The 20,561-nt window shown below is 42.4% G+C and overlaps 1 protein-coding gene across 4 annotated transcripts in view; it reads right to left on the bottom strand.

Annotated features, from left to right (window-relative positions):
• Window positions 1–20,561, bottom strand: part of LOC126188152 (cytoplasmic protein NCK1) — a 70,683-nt gene that overhangs the window by 13,515 nt on the left and 36,607 nt on the right. The gene's annotated exons all lie outside the window — the stretch shown is intronic.

Here is a 20,561-nt window from a genome sequence, read left to right as displayed (position 1 = left end):
AAATTTCCAGTTACACAAACTAGTCCTGATATTCAACCTTTCTTGGCCTCTATTGACTGGGCTATTATGCCACCTTCATAGTTGGCTATTTAATTAACATTATAATTTAAACGTGCCCCAAAGCGTAATGAGAGAAAATCAACTTCTTTAAATATTATGCTACACTAATTACACAGACAATTCGATCTAAACTTAGCTCTTACACGCACAGCAGTTTCACAGTCAGAAGAACTAAAAAATACAATGATGTAATTGTTTATTTTATGGTGTTAAAAATACACAAAATTGTTAGGTAAAATTTACACTAACAAGTAAGATCAATTTTACAATCTGTAACTGTTGAACTACGCTGGTGTTATAGCAAGGTCAGTTAATGAAGACCAAAGAAGATCAAATGTGGGAAATAATTTGTACAGTTGCAAATTTTTGTACAATGTTAGGAGAGAGTGCCATGAACAACACACTACAAATCCTGGCCGTTGGGGGTTGAGTGTGGAGTGAGGCTGTGACTGAAGGTCACTCTTGTACAGATTTTCCGAATAATTCAAAAACTATGGCCTCTAAAAAAAAAAGTATCCCAGTACAAAATTTAATTACCTTAGTTTCCTGCAAAAAGGTACTGTTTACTTTTTCTGTAGGTCTAAAAGTTTGGGCCTAGTGAGAGAGATAATATGAAAATCTCACACGTAGTTATTTTATAATATACGCAACATATAAATACACATCTAATACATTAATATGTATATAATATATAAAGGGGAAACATTGTTCTCAAAATTCTCAAAAATTTTGTAACATTTTTTCTTCAAAATTGAATATTCAGACTGACAGACTACATATTTTTTCAAACAACAATTTATATGTTTTCTGTTAAACTGACTCCGGGAAAGAAACTGCTGTGAATATGTGCCATTTCATTCTCTTTGTTGTAGTCAGTTTCAACTACAACAGCAGGGCATGTAAACATTTAGACAAATTGTTTCTCACATATATACAATCTTTCTCCTTAAATATATCAAACAAAAATTATATATATGACAATATACTGATTTGTTTTCTTTCTTGTTGTCAGTTTTACAGAAAACAGGGAAGGTGTATCTATGGCTTATCAGCTAATGATTAGAATACTACCATGGAATGTAAATCTCCCAGAACTCCAAAACTTGCTAATCCTACCCATTCACAGATTAAAACTATGTGAAACACCAGCAATGCAGCAATGAAGCTTCTATTCTCACAGATCCAGCAGCTGGAGAAGTCTCTCTCAAACCCTGTACAACTGACGATCCCAACGAATTTACCCATTCATTTAAAGCAACTGCATTTCCTAATAAAAGTTTCATTTGCAATAACAAACAAGGCTCACAGTCATAGAGAGGGGTAGGAGGATGGAGGGGCAGATGTGGATGCGGCATGCGTACACACACACACACACACACACACACACACACACACACACACACACACACACACAGAGAGAGAGAGAGAGAGAGAGAGAGAGAGAGAGAGAGAGAGAGAGAGATATGGAGGAGGAGATAGACAAAGGGGGGGAGGGGGAGCAAGGAGTTTAAGATGTATATCTAATTCCCAAACACATTTTCCAATTACAGAGCGTTTCCAGGTTCACTAGTACAAAGATATGATCAATGTGGGATGAATATTTGCTATGTTAAAATAAATCACCAACAGTTTTTATACTTGTTGTTACTGTTATTTTTTATTTGATTGAATTAAAGATCTGCTTTTTAGAAACTATAGAATGTTATAATGCCACATAATAAAGACGGATTCTTGCATTATTTTACAGTCTATCAGTTGTATGATTACAATAAATCTTGCAGTTAATACCAAACTGAACATTCCGTTGTTGTTGTTGTGGTCTTCAGTCCTGAGACTGGTTTGATGCAGCTCTCCATGCTACTCTATCCTGTGCAAGCTTCTTCATCTCCCAGTACCTACTGCAACCTACATCCTTCTGAATCTGCTTAGTGTATTCATCTCTTGGTCTCCCCCTACGATTTTTACCCTCCACGCTGCCCTCCAATACTAAATTGGTGATCCCTTGATGCCTCAGAACATGTCCTACCAACCGATCCCTTCTTCTGGTCAAGTTGTGCCACAAACTCCTCTTCTCACCAATCCTATTCAATACCTCCTCATTAGTTACGTGATCTACCCATCTAATCTTCAGCATTCTTCTGTAGCACCACATTTCAAAAGCTTCTATTCTCTTCTTGTCCAAACTATTTATTGTCCATGTTTCACTTCCATGCATGGCTACACTCCATACAAATACTTTCAGAAATGACTTCCTGACACTTAAATCTATACTCAATGTTAACAAATTTCTCTTCTTCAGAAACGCTTTCCTTGCCATTGCCAGTCTACATTTTATATCTTCTCTACTTCGATCATCATCAGTTATTTTGCTCCCCAAATAGCAAAACTCCTTTACTACTTTAAGTGTCTCATTTCCTAATCTAATACCCTCAACATCACCCGACTTAATTCGACTACATTCCATTATCCTCGTTTTGCTTTTGTTGATGTTCATCTTATATCCTCCCTTCAAGACACCATCCATTCCGTTCAACTGCTCTTCCAAGTCCTTTGTTGTCTCTGACAGAATTACAATGTCATCGGCGAACCTCAAAGTTTTTATTTCTTCTCCATGGATTTTAATTCCTACTCCAAATTTTTCTTTTGTTTCCTTCACTGCTTGCTCAATATACAGATTGAATAACATCGGGGATAGGCTACAACCCTGTCTCACTCCCTTCCCAACCACTGCTTCCCTTTCATGCCCCTCAACTCTTATAACTGCCATCTGGTTTCTGTACAAATTGTAAATAGCCTTTCGCTCCCTGTATTTTACCCCTGCCACCTTTAGAATTTGAAAGAGAGTATTCCAGTCAACATTGTCAAAAGCTTTCTCTAAGTCTACAAATGCTAGAAACGTAGGGTTGCCTTTCCTTAATCTTTCTTCTAAGATAAGTCGTAAGGTCAGTATTGCCTCACGTGTTCCAGTATTTCTACGGAATCCAAACTGATCTTCCCCGAGGTCGGCTTCTACTAGTTTTTTCATTCGTCTGTATAGAATTCGTGTCAGTACTTTGCAGCTGTGGCTTATTAAACTGATTGTTCGGTAATTTTCACATCTGTCAACACCTGCTTTCTTTGGGATTGGAATTATTATATTCTTCTTGAAGTCTGAGGGTATTTCGCCTGTTTCATACATCTTGCTCACCAGATGGTAGAGGAACATTCCGTATCAATTATGAATTATAAAGCATGAGGTTGCCACGATAGACAACCCTAAATGTATCCACAATGAATAAATGTAGGGTTTCACCAAGTTAGAATGGACAATACGGGAAATTTCCTGATGTTCGCGATAATTTTTATCATTCATAGTTGCCGAATTACGACAATAATGATTTTTTTTCCCTCTCTAATGGTGCTATATACATTTTTCTCTGGCATTTGAAAGAAACTCTTAAGAGAACGTCGGCGATTTAATATGTATGGGACTTGACCAAACAGTATCAAAATAACAGTGCCGGAAACCACAGTCCCGCCTGTCAGGACAAGGGGCTCCAAAAGGATAGATCGTTACTCACCGTAAATATGACACAATACGTTGCAGACAGGCACAAAGAAAAGACATTTCCACACTGAGCTTTCGGCCAAAGCCTCCTGCAAAAACAAAAACACACACATACATATTCATACAAGCAAACACACTTCATTCATATACGACTGCTTTCTCCATCTGGCTATACGAGTTTTGCTTGTTTCTGCGGAAAAAGGCTATGGCTGAAAGCTCAAGAGCCTAACAGTGTTTTTACTGTGCATGTATGCAACTCGACATGTATCTTTACGGTGAGTAGCAGTCGATTCTTTTCGTGATATTGTTGACGTTCTAACCTGGACTTTCTGCTATACCAAATAGCAAACACACAATTCAGGTATGGTTTTGTGTTTACCAATGTGCCTGAAGCCAATCAATCTGTGTTCTGCTGTCGTAGTAATCAGATAACTCATTCATAAAGCTATTGAGACATCCGCAATGTACGTGACAGTCAGAAAGTCAATATCGTTTATGGTAAATGTCACCAAATCAACTAGAGCAGTAATGTCGTCGTAGGCTGAAGAGTATCCAGATCATGCCAAGCAGTCTCAATCTGTCTTTTTAAACATTATTTAAAAAAAAAAAAGTTCTACAAACTGGAAGTGTAGTGCCGGAAACCACAGTCCCGCCTGTCAGGAGAAGGGGCTTCACAAGGATCTACATCTACACACATACTCCGCAATCCACCATACAGTGCGTGGCGGATAGTACCCCATACCACAACTAGCATCTTCTCTCCCTATTCCACTCCCAAACAGAACGAGGGAAAAATGACTGCCTATATGCCTCTGTATGAGCCCTAATCTCTCTTATCTTTGTGGTCTTTCCACGAAATATAAGTTGGTGGCAGTAAAACTGTACTGCAGTCAGCCTCAAATGCTGGTTCTCTAAATTTCTTCAGTAGCGATTCACAAAAAGAACGCCTCCTTTCCTCTAGAGCCTCCCACCCGAGTTCTGAAGCATTTCCAAAACACTCGCGTGATGATCAAACCTATCAGTAATAAATCTAGCAGCCCATCTCTGAATTGCTTCTATGTCCTCCCTCAATCCGACCTGATAGGGATCCCAAACACTCAAGCAGTACTCAGGAATAGGTCGTATTAGTGTTTTATAAGCAGTCTCCTTTACAGATGACCCACATCTTCCCAAAATTCTACCAATGAACCGAAGACGACTATCCGCCTTCCCCGCAACTGCCATTACATGCTTGTCCCACTTCATATCGCTCTGCAATGTTACGTCCAAATATTTAATAGACGTGACTGTGTCAAGCGCTACACTACTAATGGAGTATTCAAACATTATGGGATTCTTTTTCCTATTCATCTGCATTAATTTACATTTATCTATATTTAGAGTTAGCTGCCATTCTTTACACCAATCACAAATCCTGTCCAAGTCATCTTGTATCCTCCTACAGTCACTCAACGACGATACCTTCCCATACACCACAGCATCATCAGCAAACAGCCACACATTCAGAAAACAACAGCGGACCTACCACACTTCCCTGGGGCAATCCAGATGATACCCTCACCTCCGATGAACACTCACCATCGAGGACAACGTACTGGGTTCTATTACTTAAGAAGTCTCCGAGCCACTCACATATTTGGGAACCAATCCCATATGCTCGTACCTTAGTTAGGAGTCTGCAGTGGGGCACCGAGTCAAACGCTTTCCGGAAGTCAAGGAATATGGCATCCGTCTGATACCCTTCATCCATGGTTCGCAAGATATCTTGTGAAAAAAGGGCGAGTTGCGTTTCACAGGAGCGATGCTTTCTAAAGCCGTGCTGATGCATGGACAGCAACTTCTCTGTCTCAAGGAAATTCATTATGTTCAAACTGAGAATATATTCGAGAATCCTGCAACAAACCGATGTTAAGGATATTGGTCTGTAATTTTGAGGCTCCGTCCTTCTACCCTTCTTATACACAGGTGTCACCTACACTTTTTTCCAGTCGCTCGGGACTTTACATTAGGCAAGAGATTCATGATAAATGCAAGCTAAGTAAGGAGCCAATGCAGTAGAGTATTCTCTGTAAAACTGAATTGGAATTCCATCAGGACCTGGTGATTTATTTATTTTCAACCCATTCAGCTGCTTCACAACCCCAGGGATGTCTTTCACTACGTCCTCCATACGGGAATCTGTATGAGACTCAAACAGCGGTATATTTGTACGATCCTCCTGAGTGAAAGATTTCTCAAATGCTAAATTTAAAATTTCAGCTTTCGTTTTGCTGTCTTCCGTTGCCAGGCCAGACTGATCAGTGAGCGACTGGATGGAAGCCTTCGACCCGCTTACCGATTTTACGTAGGACCAGAATTTTCTTGGGTTTTCAGCAAGATCTTTTGCTAAGGTATGATGGTGGTAGTGGTTGTATGCTTCGCGCATCGCTCTTTATACAGCAGCATGAATCTCTACTAACTTATGCCTGCCCTCATTCTCCCGATCTTTCATGTACCGCGAGTGCAACTGTCTCTGCTTCCTGAGCATTCTCCGAATTGCTCTGTTAAACCACGTTGGGTCTTTTCCGTCCGTAACCCACTTTTTCGGCACATACTTGTCCAATGTGTGATTTACAATGTGTTTAAAATTTGCCCATAATTCTTCCACGTCCATCGTACCGGAAGTAAATGAAGTCGATTCATTTACTAAGTGGGATGCTAACAACTGCTTATCTGTTCTTTCTAGTAAGAATACTCTCCTAGCCTTCTTGACCGACTTTTTAACTTTCGTAACCATAGTCGTAATGACAACATCATGATCACTAATTCCTGTCTCAACACTGACACAGTCAATGAGGTCTGGTCTGTTCGTGGCTAACAGATCTAAAATATTTCCATTACGCGTTGGCTGTCGATTTAGCTGCTCAAGACAGTTTTTGGATAATGTGTTCAAAAGTAATTCACACGATGGCTTGTCTGTACCACCTGTAATGAATCCATAGACATCCCAGTCTATACTAGGTAGGTTGAAGTCACCTCCAACTAATATAGCGTGATCCGGATACTTCTGCGATACAGAGTGTAGACTCCCTTTGAATGATTCTAGAACTGTCACGGTGGAACCTGGTGGCTGGTCATAACACCCAACAATTAACTTTATTTCTCCTAGCCCTGTTAAACATGTCCAGATAACTTCACAATCACACTTTACTTTGACCTCAGTAGACACAATATTTTTGTCAATTGCAATGAAGACACCATCTCCTACAGTATCTAATCTGTCTTTCCGATACACGTTCCAACCCTCACTAAATATTTCAGTACTTCCTATCTCAGGGTTCAGCCAGGGCTCAGTCCCGAGAATAATTTGCGTGCCACACGCTTCCTGGAGGGCAGTAAATTCAGGAACTTTACTGCTAATATCTTGATAGCTGAAGTGTCTTTACACTGAGCGCGTCCTCATTTCCCTGCCTGGACGTCGACTGATGAGTGTTCATTAGGACACCTCGCACTACTGCCTAGACTAAAAAACCCCCATGTGCACGCTAGGATAGATTGTTACTCACCGTAAATATGACACAATACGTTGCAGACAGGCACAAGGAAAAGACAGTTCCACACTGAGCCAAAGCCTCCTGCAGATACGAAAACACACATATACATATTCATACAAGCAAACACACCTCACTCATATATGACTGCTTTTTCCATCTGGCTATATGAATTTTGCTTGCTTCTGTGAAAAAAGGCTATGGCTGAAAGCTCAGAGTCTAACAGTCTTTTCATTGTGCATGTATGCAAGTCGACATGTACCTTTACGGTGAGTAGCAGTCGATTCTTTTCGTGATATTGTTGACATTCTAACCTGGACTTTCTGTTATACCAAATAGCAAACACACAATTCGGGTATGGTTCTTGTGTTTACCAGTGTGCCTGAAGCCAATCAATCTGTGTTCTGCTGTCGTAGTACTCAGATAACTCACTCATAAATCTATTGAGTCATCCGCAATGTACGTGACAGTCAAAAAGTCAATATCGTTTATGGTAAATATCACCAAATCCATTAGAGCAGTAATGTTGTTGTAGGCTGAAGAGTATCCAGATCATGCCAAGCTCTCAAAATCTGTCTTCGTAAACATGATTAAAAAAAAAAGTCCTACAAACTGCAAGTGTAGAGAATAAAATACACCAAGGAAATATGAGCAGCTGATGAAAGAAATGAAACTAATGTTTCAGCAGAAGTAACACAATGCAAATGTCATTAAGGGCATCTCAGAAGAATGAGAGGGACCAACTAAATGAGTGTTCTGTGTACACTACATTGCGTCAAATTGCATCCTCTTTGTATTTCCCTGCATCTATAGCCTCATGGCGAAAACTTTCAAAATTGGTTACAGCTCACTAAACATTATCTACGAGGGCTGTTCAATAAAGAATGATAAATTTATTTTTTTGACAACATACTATTAACTCATCCTCATAATTTTGGTGGTCCTCCTTAAAGTAGTCTCCCATGAATGCGATGCACTTGTCTATAGTGAAGTTGAGGAATGCGCTTCATTGATTTTTGCAAGATAGCAACAACATTGGCAATATGCGGCCGCACATTATCGTAGTGCAGCTTCCAGCCTGCTTCACGGAAATTTGGTCTTTTGCGCCTGATATGGCCTTGCAATGTTTTCAGGACATCCCTGTAGTATTGTCCAGTTACTGATGTGTGTGCAGGTACAACATGTTGATAAACCATTCCATCAATATCAAAGAATGAGATGACCATAACTTTCCCAGCAGAAGCAACCACTTTTGCTTTTTGGGGGGTTGATGATGAAGGAAATTTCCACACTGCGTTTTGCTGTTTGCTCTCAGAATCAAAATGATGAAGCCAAGTTTCATCAGCGTGATTACATTTGAAAGAAACTATCAATCTTCCCCTAACATCAATTTTAACCGCATGCAGACCTGCAAGCAAATGTCCTTTTGTTCGGGAATCAGAACTCTTGGAACCCATCATGCACAAACATGTGTCATGTGTAATTTTTCTGTCACCAGTGTGTAGGTGGCAACCAATGAAATGTTCAGTATTTCAGAAAGTGATCTTAACGTAATTCGTCAACCCTCTCCAACAATGACAACAGCAGTGTTCATATTTTCTTCCACAAGAGCAGTAACTGGAGCACTGGGTCCACCTTCCTTTGAATTTGATTGTCTCCAATCTTTAAACATTCTAAACCACCTTTGAGCTGTGCTGTAGGGAAGAACAAACTCTCCATAGGCCTTCTGTAACATTGTATAGCCTCAGATGAATATCTGTTGAGACTCAAGCAGAATTTCAAAGACGCATATTGTTCCTTGCGTGTTACCTCCATTGCAGCGGTAGGCGATACTGAACATATATGACCTTGCCTGCCTGTCACAGGCAGAAACCACGAGTTGCAACAATGAAACTACTACAGTGAGTTTGTTACACACTAAGCTAACAGAATATCATACGATTAAAGTTTATCGCAAGAAATTATGACCATAATAAAATTATGATCATTCTTTGTTGAACAGCCCTCGTACAAAAAGAGTAAAGTGATGCAACATATCAATGTTAATGTTGTTTGAGGAAGAAGCATCTTTCACAAAATACACTCCTGGAAATTGAAATAAGAACACCGTGAATTCATTGTCCCAGGAAGGGTATAGTATAATAAAATAATGAAATAGATGATGATAATATGCGTGGCTTCTTAAAATGTATTGAATTAATGAGATTAATTTTTCGGCGTGAATGACAAGCACAATAAGCTGAGCTGTGCCTGGAAATAAGTCCGTATTAGTTCATATTATTTTGCAGGGCGGAGTAATTTCTTTCTCCGCTGTAGATTTGTGCTTACCATTCTTTATAATACTATGTTTGGTCGCCGCGTTCACCTTTGAAGTCTTGACCGTGTTCCTATTAAGCTTATCGGATCTTCGTAATTTTCCAAAGTACACAGGTGGGCTTCAGTGGTTGTAATTATTGCACTATTTGAAATAACAACTCACACGACCTTTCTGTTAATAAAACAATACTGTATTTTTCTGAACGGTGCACATATAAAATCCACACTCCTCACTTATTCATAGCGACCCCAAAATGGCGGTCTACAATTACTCGCTAAAATATTGACGTGCTTCTCACTCTTTCACTAGCCGAGCGCGAATCCCTCCTTGCTCCTACCGGTATCAGAAAAAATCCTCTGTTTATTAACAACTGAAAGTCAAAAAATACATGACGGTAGGCATAGGCTCTATGATGGGCTACCGCTTCATCTTGTCTCTTTGCCTTTAAGGAAGACGAAAACATAAAGAAAATGCAAAAGGTTTATCACAAGGGGAAACTTTATTGACACATTCCTGGGGTCAGATACATCACATGATCACACTGACAGAACCACAGGCACATAGACACAGGCAACAGAGCATGCACAATGTCGGCACTAGTACAGTGTATATCCACCTTTCGCAGCAATGCAGGCTGCTATTCTCCCATGGAGACGATCGTAGAGATGCTGGATGTAGTCCTGTGGAACGGCTTGCCATGCCATTTCCACCTGGCGCCTCAGTTGGACCAGCGTTCGTGCTGGACGTGCAGGCCGCGTGAGACGACGCTTCATCCAGTCCCAAACATGCTCAATGGGGGACAGATCCGGAGATCTTGCTGGCCAGGGTAGTTGACTTACACCTTCTAGAGCACGTTGGGTGGCACGGGATACATGCGGACGTGCATTGTCCTGTTGGAACAGCAAGTCCCCTGGCCGGTCTAGGAATGGTAGAACTATGGGTTCGATGACGGTTTGGATGTACCGTGCACTATTCAGTGTCCCCTCGACGATCACCAGTGGTGTACAGCCAGTGCAGGAGATCGCTCCCCACACCATGATGCCGGGTGTTGGCCCTGTGTGCCTCGGTCGTATGCAGTCCTGATTGTGGCGCTCACCTGCACGGCGCCAAACACGCATACGACCATCATTAGCACCAAGGCAGAAGCGACTCTCATCGCTGAAGACGACACGTCTCCATTCGTCCCTCCATTCGCACCTGTCGCGACACCACTGGAGGCGGGCTGCACGATGTTGGGGCGTGAGCGGAAGACGGCCTAACGGTGTGCGGGACCGTAGCCCAGCTTCATGGAGACGGTTGCGAATGGTCCTCGCCGATACCCCAGGAGCAACAGTGTCCCTAATTTGCTGGGAAGTGGCGGTGCGGTCCCCTACGGCACTGCGTAGGATCCTACGGTCTTGGCGTGCATCCGTGCGTCACTGCGGTCCGGTCCCAGGTCGACGGGCACGTGCACCTTCCGCCGACCACTGGCGACAACATCGATGTACTGTGGAGACCTCACGCCCCATGTGTTGAGCAATTCGGCGGTACGTCCACCCGGCCTCCCGCATGCCCACTATACGCCCTCGCTCAAAGTCCGTCAACTGCACATACGGTTCACGTCCACACTGTCGCGGCATGCTACCAGTGTTAAAGACTGCGATGGAGCTCCGTATGCCACGGCAAACTGGCTGACACTGACGGCGGCGGTGCACAAATGCTCCGCAGCTAGCGCCATTCGACGGCCAACACCGCGGTTCCTGGTGTGTCCGCTGTGCCATGCGTGTGATCATTGCTTGTACAGCCCTCTCGCAGTGTCCGGAGCAAGTATGGTGGGTGGTCTGACACACCGGTGTCAATGTGTTCTTTTTTCCATTTCCAGGAGTGTATATGCAACTCAATATTCACAATATGCACTAACCGTGAGCTGAAAATCCATGCTGACTTCAAGCAGCAGATAAAAACAATGCTCTTGATCTACCTATGTTTGGTACATGTTTTTCAAGACAGCATCAACGGTCCCAATTTTACTGATGGGAATCTAAATACATTAAGTACCTCATGGTCCTAAGATACGCTGCTGCTGCAGTTATTGGAAGACATCCTACTGGACATGGGGAAATCAGTGTGGTACCAACACAACAGATTTCCCTATCATTCCACACATGTAAATGACAGACCTTCTTAAGAGAACATTTGGAGACCACTGGCACTGCTATTCAGGGAATGCTAAATGGTCTGTGCACTCACCAAACTTAACATTTCTATCCTTCTATCTGTGGTGAAGATAACAGGTATGTTAGGAAACACCGACGACTCCACAGGTCATCTGTGCTGCCATTAATTCCAGGTGAAATTCAACTTGCAATGTTTTTTCTCCAGAATAACTTTACAATGTGCAGTAATGCTCAAGGTTAACATATTGAACTCTTGAGATCACAGCTGTGATAATAGATAAACAAACCATACCTAAGCTATGTGTTTGCTTACATTTGGTATAATAAGGCAGTTTGTGGAACGTCTTCTCCTGACGGAAGGACAGTGGTTTGTGGTGCCGTTATCTTGACACTATTTGACCAAGCCCCATGCATGTTATGTTGTTTAAGTTCTCTTAGATGCTACTTTCAAATGCCACAGGAAAAAATATATAGTTCCATTAGTTCAATAAAATAAGATCAGTGTCTTAATCCGGTGACCATATATGACAAAAATTACTTGTGAATGTCAAGACATTCACCATATCGCCTGCTATAACTTGGAAAAAACCACACCTTATTTAATTAGTCATTCTGGGCATATTTCGGGTGGCCTGTCTTAGCTGCCTTACCCCGTATGTGTTTCGCGTTCTTTGCTCATAAGGCAGACTATGTTGCTTACTGCCTTCCATTGGTACTAACGTTTCACTAATTTTACCTTAAACAACAAATAATAAACTAAACTTAGCATTAGGAGTAAAACTATATGGTCAATGATAGCAAAGGCAACCTGCGGCAGCAGTCATGTCGTATATTTATTCCAATGCCTCTGCTGCACCGCCTTTTGTCTCAGCATATTCCTAACCAATAGTCCACCCGTATGAAAATCTACAACCAAACTGCAGCTGAGAGAATAGTTGACCACCAGACTCACCCAGTTGCAGGGCATCCCTCTCCATCCCCCCTCCCCTCCTTGCAACACCAGGTTTTATACATTGCATGGGTGGGACCTCTCCTGCCAACATATCTTTCGGATCCCCAATTTCCTCAGTGACACTCTCTGGGAGTCTCCGTTCTACCTCCATCTGTACTAGTGTTCCTGTTTTGCCTACTACTCCTCTTTTTCTGTAAGCTTCTTACTCCTCATGCCTCTCCTTCAGCCCTCTCACTTTAGTCAGATTTATAGGCCGACAAATTAATGAATTTTCCTCCACACTGTCTGCTCAGTGGTCTCTTCCTCTCTCAGAGCCGAATGCCACACCCTTCCTGAACTATATCAACAAGCAAACATACCCAACACATCACTATCACTGGTTGCACCTGGGTAAGGACTGTTTCCATATTCCAACCCTTTTTCGTTGTTGTGTCTCCCTCCCTTCCCTTCGAATGCAGCCTTCCCCTGATCTATTCCTTGTTTATCACTCCTGCACCACACTGTATACTCTTTGGTGGAGTGAGAATCTATGGACGACCATACTGTGCCCTATTACAATATGAGTGAGGACTTGATGGCTGAAAGGAGGTATGCTACTGCCAAATAGCTGTAGTTTATTGTTCACCATTTTTGGCTACTCTTCTTCTCACAGTATGTAAAATGACAATCCACTGAGCGACAGGATCTCCTGTACATGTTTCTTTGGCTACCATTTATGTTAACTCTTGAGCACACTTTTATTAACTCAAAAGATGAGCAAGGTGCCAGTGTAACCATGATACACTTTACAAACATGATAAATCCCTGAGCAGACCACATGAAAATTAAAATCATTCACATCACAAACAATGTGGTAATAGCAAAAGCAGATTCTAGTGAAGGCTGTGTGAAAACAACTGATAAAACCAAAAATTTAGAGGCACTAACGTGTAAACTTCCAAAAAAGAGGCACCCACTTATGGTCATACACAATGTATCCACTATCACATGTGAAGAAACACCGTTTGGACTCAATATATTGGCAAAATATGGAGGAACATATGCAAAGACAGGACTCTGACAGTGAAATTAAGTTAAAATTCAAGACAGTACCCAGGGCAAACATGTTTGTGCATCAGGTGGTGGATTTCAGCCAAGACTTAGGGAAGCTCTTACTATCAATGAATAGGTTGTACATTGGCTACAGAGCACTTCCAGTCAAGGACTCACTTAGGCATGTGAAAATGTCTAACGTTTTTCAAAGCAGAGAAGCAAGTTTGTGAACACTATGGTGAAGTCAACCACTTAGAGACTGCCCCAAAACTACAACAACAAATGTTATGTACGTTCAAGCCCTGGAAATGAATGTGCTGTTGCAAATAGAAATCGCAAAAATTGACTATGCCCAGTAACCCTCTTGCAGATCAGTGCCTGATTCTGGAAACAACACACAATGAAAGAACGGGTAATCATGGGCACAAAAAGAAGAAACCATCTTAAGTGAGGCAGGAAAGCCAACAGGATCATACCAGGATGAGGAATAATGAAGGCATGGATGACCAAGGGAAAAAATATTATGTTAATGATCAGCAGAATGTGTTATGGTACACTTTTAAAGTGTGCCCAATTACGATGCCCTTTTATTATTCATCTACAACCATTATGAACAAAATCAAACAATGGAAAGTCCTGGTTGGAATATCAACAATATTCTTTAAAAGGATCCTTTTCATAATATTGTCATTACGAACAAAACATACGCTACCCCAAGGCAGATGATGCTTGTGCGATATACATAACAGACACTACCGAAATAGACTAGTTAGGCAGAATTCTAATGATCTCATAGGTGAAGTTGTAAATCATAGGCTTTTTAAGCGATAACTCTACTCTGTGAAAACAAAATATAACATGACGAATTAGTACCAACACAAATTAAAAAGATGGAAGGCATAGAGAAATAGATGGTGCTCTCCCTACAGAGACTCATATCCTCCCACAAGCCTTATCTATTGTGATCACCACTAATACAGTGCACTCACTGAAAGCTGTTATGACCACTAATCTGCAATCTGTCACGAATCTGAAATTGCTCTCAAAGGGCATCACACCAGCTTCAGACATTGCAATACAAGCTAGAAGACATGCATAAAAATCTTGAAAATAATCTGCATCTAAACAGACTAGAGGACCTCAGCACACTTCCAAGTATATCCCTGCACTACATTACTTGCATGGCACACCCAAAAGGTAGCTTAGTGGTCTTTCCAACACCTGAAGCAATTGGCCAAATTCAGTTTAAAGTGAAAACCCTACCAACAAACACACAAGAACTCTGAGATTTCATGAAGCAAGGGTTCACCAGGAGAAAAGAAGTTCATGACCTAAAACAAAGTTACAAAGACTTTTTCAAAGCTCCCAGCCGAACCCACTTCAATTTCTCCCAGAAATCAATGAAAAGTGATATCCTTGACAAATGTGAATATAACAAATAAATTAGAAGAAGATTGGGAGATACACTATATATTCAACTGCCATATCTGAAGCACGGTGTCGCATGGTGTCTTCCAAAGAGTGAGGTGCCAAAGCAAGGTTGGTACCTCGCAGTGCAATCGCAAGAAAAGATCCCACCAGCCTAGCCATGTCAAAAAATGTTTTTCCGTGTTGCCGCAGTGGGTCTTCTACCTACAACTGAGCATGGGACTGCTCAGCCTCAGGCCGTGATCACTGACTAAAACAACAGCATTGTCTTCTAGTAGACCAGCTTTGTGATCAACGTATTAGGCAGAAATCAAAATGAAAGTTATTGCTAAATGTACTCTGTGTAAGAGACTTGTATTTTGTCTGTATCAATTGATATATTATCATCCAGAGAAATTTGTAAACACTCATGACATTCCTGGGGAAGTAAATTGTACTAACGAGGAGAACACAGCAAGTGCCATAACCTGATTTCTCAGAAACATCACACAGTAGTAGAGGGGTCAAGATAAACAAACACATGTCTCTGCTTATCTGTAGAGACTCCACTGTTTGTGAGAAAATTAAAGTCAAAGTTTTCTAGGTAAAGTATGTGCCTTTTAGGGAGTAAACAGTCTAACAAAAATGGTGGCACAATAGCTAGTGTCACAGCTTCACAATTCCAGGGCCCTTGTTCGAAATGTGACTTACTCCATTTATCTACCCAAGCCCGTAGAAGATTACTACACAGATGTTATAAAATGTATTAATTAAAATAATAATGTCTTTATTTGTCTACTAATCTTATGTCTACTGAATAAATTAAAAAGAGAAGAAAAACAATAAATAAGTGGAAAAATTATTTGAAATTGCTTTGGTGAAATTCCTGTGGTGTATCTTGATTCATAATCAATTGCAAGCACCAGTTTTTGGAAACTCGATCGATTACGCATGTTTTATCTTGAAATTATTGCCAGCATATAAAATCTTCAGCAATGTTAACAATTCTTTTTCTCTCCCAGAGGGAAATGGCTCTGAGCACTATGGGACTTAACATCTGAGGTCATCAGTCCCCTAGAACTTACAACTACTTAAACCCAACTAACCTAAGGACATCACACACACACACACACACACACACACACACACACACACACACACACACACCACTGCAGTCTCAGGCAACTGAAACCACACTGGCACACAAATTATATACTACATGTATGACACTTATTGTGAAAACCAGTTGTAGTTTTACAACTAATATAATGCCCTTGTACCTCCTAAATTGATAAGAAACATTCACATAGTAACCTTCTATTAGATAAATGAAAAATAAAATAAAATAAAAAAGCAATAATCTGTTTTCAGACATGGGATGTAAAACTGAAAATCAGTGATGCTAGCCACTACGTTATCACTTGCATTCAGCTACTTGCGCATTAAAAGCCATTCAAATTACATTAAAAACTTTGATAAACTGTTGAATATCTACAGCTAAGTCAATACATAGGTTCACTTATTTTGAGTCCCCTTCCACTGAACCAAGGTCTCCTCCAAGGACAAACCAAAGAACCCACTGTTGTACCAATGCGTGTATTTTCGTTTGGTACAACAGTAAGACATCTCAGTTTCCAGTTAATATAAACACAATTGCAGATCATCCAAGCACAAAAACAGCTATAGTACTCCTCCAGATATTTTATCAAACAACAAAAACATTCCAACTTTGTCACAAATATGCTACATTAGTAACTCTTAAGTCCGGACATGGGAAATTAATACTAACGAGTTTTTACACAAAATATTACCATAGCATTAAACATTACATCAATAGGCTGAGAGATGCAGTTCATTATGCTTAGGCTTCGCTACATATAATAGTGATGGACACTAATACAAAATCCGCACTATAGCACTGTCGTGTGACAGATGAGCACATTACATGAATGAAGGGAGAAACTGATGTGCTGGACAGGATGGGCTGTCCAGCCACATATGAAAACAATGCAGCGCCACAACCAACATTAAAATCACCTTGGCAAATCAGTTTGCAGCTAACAAAATCAGCTCTTGAGAATATTTCAGCATGTTACTAGAAGTGACCACAATGTGATAATAGATTTGTTTGATCCTGATTTACAGTGAAGGAATATGGGACAGGAACACAATCATCTTTCATATAATTTTTAAAAGGTCAAGTGAGGAAAAATACATGCAGAAAATGACCTTCAAGTACCAGAAAATGCTGACTGCAGCATAGATTACATTATACAGTCACTTATAACTCTTACAAAATGTGGCCATTCCAGCACAGAAATGACTAGACATTGTGGGATGCCATAGAGTGTGAAACATGCAAATCTGGAACAAGAAGATGAAGATGAAGATGAAGATGAAGAAGAAGGGGGAAAAAGTGTACAATAACCATGCATATTATATCAAATAGCTCTAGGATACGAGGAGATCGCAGCTAGATTATTGTTCTATAGATCAGTGAAAAGTAAATACCAAGCACGTTGGGGAAAAAACACGCACTGGCACCAATACATTCAAGGGCAACTAGTAACATGCGTATTGGGTACCCCCAACGGAATATTAACAGAGAAAGTGGCCTGCCCGGTTAGCCGAGCGGTCTAACGTACGACTTTCCAGAGCGGGAAGGGGCACCTGGTCCCCGGCACGAATTCGCCCGGAGGACTTGTGTCGAGGTCTGGTCACCCGGCCAGGCTGTGGATGGTTTTTAGGTGGTTGACCATCTGCCTCTGTGAATGTGGGCTGGTTCTCCTTATTCCGCCTCAGCTACACTACGTCGGTGATTGCTGCACAAACAAGTTCTCCACGTACGTGTGCACCACCATTACTCTAACACGCAAACATAGGGGTTACACTCGTCTGGTGTGAGACATTCCCTGGGGGAGTCCTCCGGGGGCCGAACTGCACAATAATCCTGGGTCTGGTGTGGGGCAGTGGAGGGGTGAAGTGGACTGCAGTAGTCATCGTGGGGTTGTGGACCACTAAGCTGCGGCAGGGACAGAGCCTCTCCTTTGTTTCTAGGTCCCCAGTTAACATACAACAGAGAAAGTAAAAATATCAAACGTACTATCTACATTGTGTAAGCATTGGACTATGCCAAATACCTACTGAAGCCACTTCTTCCAGAAGATAACAGTGAAAATGACAACAATCCACAAAGAGAGGCACAAGAAAGTATGTGTATCCCACATGAAAGCCCCAGTATCATTTTACCATTTGCAAAGAAGTCGCTGTAGCTGCTATCAATCAGCTAAGAATGGAAAAGCTCCCAGACCTGATCACATTAATGATAAACTGCTGAAAACCACAAAGAACATAGTTGTTCCATTCTTCACACACTTACTAAACAGATCTCTAAGACAGGGGAGAATCCCATAGTCTAGAACTCTGGGCAAGTTGTAATAATGCAAAAGAGCATGGAGAGATACAACAGTTCCTTAGAGCTACAGACTTATCTGTCTTCTTAGCACCTCGGACAAAGTACAGTAGTGCTTGCTGTGCAGCAGACTGCAGTCCCACAGGGAGCTAAAAAGTCTCAGCCAGAACCAAATCGGCTTCAGAAAAGACAGATCTACAGACATTACACTTAATTGTGCTCTCAGCATTGCTGACACTTGAGCAGAAAGTATGTCATAGGTATCATGGTTGATATTTCAGGTGAATTTGACAGCTTGTTGTGGCACACAATGTTTCCCCACCTGAGATAACTGCAGGTCCGAAAATGTTTGTACCAGAGTGTCCAAGATTACCATGAATGGCGCAGTGTGGCATGGGACACAACATCCAGCAAAGTAGTGAGGCAAATCATTAGGTGTTGTCCATGGTGATCTACACTCCTGGAAATTGAAATAAGAACACCGTGAATTCATTGTCCCAGGAAGGGGAAACTTTATTGACACATTCCTGGGGTCAGATACATCACATGATCACACTGACAGAACCACAGGCACATAGACACAGGCAACAGAGCATGCACAATGTCGGCACTAGTACAGTGTATATCCACCTTTCGCAGCAATGCAGGCTGCTATTCTCCCATGGAGACGATCGTAGAGATGCTGGATGTAGTCCTGTGGAATGGCTTGCCATGCCATTTCCACCTGGCGCCTCAGTTGGACCAGCGTTCGTGCTGGACGTGCAGACCGCGTGAGACGACGCTTCATCCAGTCTCAAACATGCTCAATGGGGGACAGATCCGGAGATCTTGCTGGCCAGGGTAGTTGACTTACACCTTCTAGAGCACATTGGGTGGCACGGGATACATGCGGACGTGCATTGTCCTGTTGGAACAGCAAGTTCCCTTGCCGGTCTAGGAATGGTAGAACGATGGGTTCGATGACGGTTTGGATGTACCGTGCACTATTCAGTGTCCCCTCGACGATCACCAGTGGTGTACGGCCAGTGTAGGAGATCGCTCCCCACACCATGATGCCGGGTGTTGGCCCTGTGTGCCTCGGTCGTATGCAGTCCTGATTGTGGCGCTCACCTGCACGGCGCCAAACACGCATACGACCATCATTGGCACCAAGGCAGAAGCGACTCTCATCGCTGAAGACGACACGTCTCCATTCGTCCCTCCATTCGCGCCTGTCGCGACATCACTGGAGGCGGGCTGCACGATGTTGGGGCGTGAGCGGAAGACGGCCTAACGGTGTGCGGGACCGTAGCCCAGCTTCATGGAGACGGTTGCGAATGGTCCTCGCCGATACCCCAGGAGCAACAGTGTCCCTAATTTGCTGGGAAGTGGCGGTGCGGTCCCCTACGGCACTGCGTAGGATCCTACGGTCTTGGCGTGCATCCGTGTGTCGCTGCGGTCCGGTCCCAGGTCGACGGGCACGTGCACCTTCCGCCGACCACTGGCGACAACATCGATGTACTGCGGAGACCTCACGCCCCATGTGTTGAGCAATTCGGCGGTACGTCCACCCGGCCTCCCGCATGCCCACTATACGCCCTCGCTCAAAGTCCGTCAACTGCACATACGGTTCACGTCCATGCTGTCGCGGCATGCTACCAGTGTTAAAGACTGCGATGGAGCTCCGTATGCCACGGCAAACTGGCTGACACTGACGGCGGCGGTGCACAAATGCTGCACAGCTAGCGCCATTCGACAGCCAACACCGCGGTTCCTGGTGTGTCCGCTGTGCCGTGTGTGTGATCATTGCTTGTACAGCCCTCTCGCAGTGTCCGGCGCAAGTATGGTGGGTCTGACACACCGGTGTCAATGTGTTCTTTTTTCCATTTCCAGGAGTGTATATGTGGACCAATTTTCTGTCATCATACCCCTGAGCCATTGCTGATAACTGGACAAAAATGTGCAAGTATTAGGATTTACAGACTATGCTGATAATACTGATTGTGGGGGCAGATGACTCAATAGTTACTCTGGAATGAAAAGCATGTGAAGTGCTTGCTCAGATACAAAAGTCGTGCTCAAATTATAAATTAGATATTGCACCAAATAAGACTGCCCTCCTGTTAATGAAAGGCAGACATTACCACTGGTGGAATCCTATTCTGAGAA

This window comes from Schistocerca cancellata, chromosome 5, assembly GCF_023864275.1.
Source record: "Schistocerca cancellata isolate TAMUIC-IGC-003103 chromosome 5, iqSchCanc2.1, whole genome shotgun sequence".
In the NCBI taxonomy this organism is placed as follows: domain Eukaryota; kingdom Metazoa; phylum Arthropoda; class Insecta; order Orthoptera; family Acrididae; genus Schistocerca; species Schistocerca cancellata.
Note: the sequence above shows the minus strand (reverse complement) of the source record. Positions and strands in the feature narration are given on the sequence as shown.